We start from the raw sequence: 5,364 nt of genomic DNA, 5'->3' as shown, positions 1-5,364 counted from the left end.
GGAACCACAAAGGAGTAGGCGTGGCCCACAAAATAACATCACCCGATTTTCAGATGAAGAGGCTAGTGGCATAGCTACCATTGAAAAATGCTTAACTGAACAAGCTGAGCAGGCCTAAGTTTTGGAACCCCAAATTTTCTACTCAAACTGTACTACACAGCATTACTGTACCACACACAGTATTATCTATGGCTGTAGTACTAAGCAGAGCCAGAACCCATGGTGACACAGCCTGGCATTCGATGGATCACTTTTCAGCTACTTTAACTTGCAAAAAGATCAGTCATCGTAATATACTCAAATAGAACACCTTACCAACTGCAGTTAACTTAAGGCGTTAGTGTGTTCAATTTGATGTTAAGTGTACATTGTGTGACTCAACTCGTCCTACCACAGCTCACATCCTAGGAGGCTGTCCTGTTGCCTTACCGCAACAGAGATATACATACTGTCACGATCAAATTCTTCACTTTCTGGCCTCTAAGCTCAAAGAAATGTTTAGTGACGATCCATCTATTCATGTTCTTGCTGACTTTAAGAGTTTACGAGCTAGTGAAGCACCTCAAGCCACTATTCCATCTACCTTACTGATCACGCCTTACAGGCAAGATATCATTGTATATAACTCAGGAAAACCCTCTGTTGCTTTAATTACTTGAACTAACCTGCCCTCTAGACCCAGAACACATTCAATCTGCTAGGTCTAGAAAACAAAACAAGGTTGAGTATCATCAACTGCTTGTGGAATTTGATCACTTACAGATCCCAAACTATTATGAAACCAGGGGCGGATCCAGAGTTTGGAAAGAGGGGGGGCACCTTTCTGAAAAACAGTTGAAGACCAAAAAAAACTTACTGAAAACCAGTTGAAGACCAAAAAAAAAAAAAAAAAAGTTCTCGACAATAATAGCTAGTTATCCTTACCAACTATATCACGTCTGTTATGTAAAATAAAATCCTATTTATAGCTTCATAGGTAAGCTACACTGCCTCATGAACATTGTGACTGCTTTATTAGAGTAATTGACTGCTCTATTAGAGTATCTCGATCTTGTATGCAATTTCTTGAAGGGGGGGGGGCATTTGCCCCAAATGTCCCATCCTGGATCCGCCACTGGAAACTATTGAAATTAGTGTGCTTGGTCACTACCTACCTTCTTCCATCCAGAACTTTATTGATTTTGTACAACTTTGTGTAACCACCAAATCTTCCATCCGAAAGATCTTCGACAATGCTGCTCGTCAATGTATGACATGTTCGCAAAAGATTTTCTTGGCCAGGAATTGTAGTGATTGGTCAACCAATAGGGACGCGCCTATTACGCGTCTACTATGCCGGAATAATTTCCGGGAATAATAGATAGTGAAAAGAATTAGGGAATATTCCGGAATAATCGGATGAGTTCTAGGAATAATTAGTCCAAAGTTATAAGTTTTTGTTGTAGTGTGCGATACGAAAATCTTTTGAATACACCACTGAAACAGTGCAATCATAAAACGGTTGAAAAGATCGAGATACTCTAATAGAGCAGTCACTTATACTCTAATAGAGCAGTCAACTTCGAGTCCATAATTCTAATATAGCAGTCACTTATGTAAAACTCTAACTAATATGTTTTCACTGTTAAAAAATAAAGAGTAACCAGAGTTCCCATTGTAGGGAGGATTTAACACCCCATGGAGAGTAACCAACACTCTGAAGAGTAAGTGACACCACCTTCAGAGCATGTGTTACTCCCCAGTTACTCCTTTAGAGTAATGGTTACTCTCCGGAGGTGTTAAATCCTCCCTACACTGGGAACTCCTTGAGAGTTGTGGTTACTCTTCATTTTAACAGTGTTGTTTTGCACAAATTCCAGGAATAATTTCGGGAATAATAGGTCATTTAAAAAGAATTGCCAGAAAGAATAATTGGAAGAACAAAAAGCATAATAGACTCCTGTCTATCAACCAAGCACTTAACTTAATTTTTGTCTTGTAGTTATTGTTGTTGCTGTTCTTGTTAATCTTTTTTTCACGTGTGCACACTCCTTGTCGTGCACACTCCTTGCCGTGCCCACAAGATCTCATTTTGCTTGATCTGACTGTGGTCACACGAGACCGAGGACTAATAATGTATTGTATGTATCATCATATGTGACCCAGTCTGCGAAAAGGGCTCTTATAGCCTTTCCAATTGCATATATATGGTAACCCATAACTTGACTGGTGAATATGGTACAAGCCTACGATTTGGTCACTCAACAACCCTAACCTGGCAGTAGCTGTGGGTGTAATTACATGGTGATAGCTTTAGTAGATTAGGAGTTATGATTAGCCAAACATGGATAATTGGAAAGGCTATAAGAGCCCTTTTCGCAGACCGGGTCACATATTACTAATGATGGTTCTCTCTCTCTTCAGTACAGACTATAGCCACTGTTCTCATTACACTGCTTGGTCTAAATCATTTACATTTGTGACTGGACCTGCAAAAATAGGGCATGTGGGCACATGATTTTTGCCTACCTTTTCAAATTTTCATCACTCATATTTTTTTGTGCTATTAAGCTATGGCAATGAAATTTTCAGATCTTAGCAAACATGCAATGGGCTTTATGATGCAAGTTACAGAATGCCAGTATTCTGTTTCAGTACTGAGATTTGACCTGTAGCATGACATGATGTAGTTTGTGCCCATATTCTCTGTTTTTGCAGGCCCGGTCACATTTATGTTAATCAATTGATCATGCATATCATGTATAGCAGTTACAATAAGAATATGCTATTTCAAAGAATATATTTTCAAAAATTTCCTGATGGCCTGGTCACTCAAAATATCTCTGGAGTAGTCTAATTCAGTTTTGTGTTGAGTACAATTGCACTAGTCTAACAATTGGAGCATGGTATGCATATTCTGTAGCATTAACTAAGCTAGAACATTAATTACTTAAGACATGTAGAAAATGCTCAGAGCCTTCTGAAGCAATTTCTTCCATCCAAACAGAGAGTCAACCTGTAAATGCTGTACCACTAGGCCTGCGCCGATTATGCCAGCATAATTTGGGGCATAATAGGTAGCCAAAAGCATCAGCATAATGCCAGCATAATAGGCAAAAAATTTGTGCATTAGTTATCAGAGAAGCTGAAACTTTGCCTATTTTACATGATGCAGAATGGGATAGTGGGCAAGCATGGTAAAAATCAAATTTACATCTACGTTGTGAAATAAAGATCGATATACTCTAATAGAACAGTCACCACATAGTGAAACATCCTAATAGAACGTTCACAGATGCATTAGGTACTCTAATAGAGCAGTCAAGACACGATTTTGTAAGAGAATATTTGGAGCATAATGGGACACAACTGGGAATAATTGGAGCATAACAGGAGAAATTTTGGAGCAATGCTCAAAAAGCATAATAGGCAATTTCAAAGTGTGTGTGAGATTTCAAGATTTTTTGCAACTTACCATCTTGAAAGAATACTTGTTAGCATCGACTTCTTGCTCGTCTGTTTCACTTTTCTGACACTTGTAAGGCTTCTTGGCAAGATTACAGTTATTAATAAAATGCAAAGATTACGGATCTATGCACGGACTTTCCTTTCCGTGATTGTTAATAAGGATGAAGGCTGGAAATGTCAGATAACCTTCCAGACCTCAATCTAACTAAACCCAGCTATTCAGCACTCTTTGGATAGAAAAGTTCAGGTAGGCTAGTTAGCTGAAACACATGGTATTTTAGTTTTTTTCTTAAAATATATATATATATATATATATATATAAAGGAAACATTTTATAGCTAAGTGTTCATAATTTGCTGATGAAAGTACAGACATGCATCAGCAGAGTACCCTAGATACAACTACATCATCAGCTGGTTGAACAATGGTACCACAATATGCACTGTGCCAACCCCCTTAATCAGCCCTTTTCCCAATCCACAAAAAGTTGTATTATTCACATCACGTGAGATCACGTGATTACATTATTATGTTAAATTTGTGCAAATAGCATTAAAATCATAGTTCAAGAGCCATCGGTAGTTTTCTTCAAGATTTTGCCTTATAAAAGACATATTGCATTAATTAAAAACATTATTACATTTATACATACGCACACACATACAGAGTACATAACATGACAGTACAGCATGGCAAAGCAAACCACAATACACAGACAAAGATTATTCAAAAGCATGCGTTATATTAGGGAGTATTGGAATCCTTTACCCATGACCATCACTGTACACTGAAAGCTGATAATGCTATTACTACATGATTTAGCATCAGAAAATCAGGAAAATATTGGTGTTATCAGTTGGCAATTTCAGTATTTTATAATATGGCATTTTTAGTACATTTGTACTAAAAATGCAATATTATAAAATACTGAAATTGCTAGGTGATAACACTAATGTTTTCCTGATTTTCTGATGCTAAATCATGTAGCTAATAATAGATGGCTGATAACTTTTGATGCTACCTAACAGCAGCAGTCTTTTCACTGCTGCACTATGTTGCCTTAAACTTGCATTCCCATATGTCTGTAATACATTCTTTTTTCTTTTTTCATTATAACTTTGTGTCCATCCAAAGTACAGACAAAGTTGGTAATGAAGCTCAGTTTGGCAAGAAATTTAGCTGAAGTGGCCTAACTGTGTTACAACGAGACTCACGTGACTCTATTCGTACATTTGTGCTTGGATTTTCTTTTTGAATGATACAAAGTATAAAATTGTATATACAACTCACAAGTACCGAGTAAACAAAACTGTAAGCAAATCATTACATTAAAGTGACTCCACCCTAATCAGATCCATTAGAGGTGGAGTTGTGTCAAAGTGACCAGATGATGATCGGGCACAATGGATAGACTACAGGCAATAGCAGAATACAGCAAAGAAAAGGAAAGACAGAAACGGAACCAGCCTAGAGTAACCAAGTAACTATCTCCACACTCATTTAGCTAACAATTAAAAGAGAAACCAGACGTTTGTAAAAGGTAGTGGTTTCATGAGTCAGACCTCCAGTAGCAAGGGAGAGAATGAGGCGTGTTCAAATTTTCAGATACTTTGGCTATAAGTACACAGTTTGATGTTCTCATGCTTTTTATAGGCAACAGACAGTGATGAGTACTTATTAAACCCGCAAACGAGCGGGTTATCGCACGCGCCGTTTGATAGCGGCGTGTTCAACCCACTTATGAGCACTTATGAAACCCGACAAACATAACTACGTGTTCGTACGTTTGTCAGATTTCAGCTGAGTGTGCATGCACTGCCGGCTTCTGTGTGACCCTTGACAGTTGTCTGTGACTGCGGATTAGTTTTGCCGTGTGAGGTCTCAGAAATGTCGTTGAGAACCTTCATAACAGTTTTG

This window comes from Dysidea avara, chromosome 2, assembly GCF_963678975.1.
Source record: "Dysidea avara chromosome 2, odDysAvar1.4, whole genome shotgun sequence".
Classification (NCBI taxonomy): domain Eukaryota; kingdom Metazoa; phylum Porifera; class Demospongiae; order Dictyoceratida; family Dysideidae; genus Dysidea; species Dysidea avara.
This window is presented reverse-complemented; position numbering follows the sequence as displayed.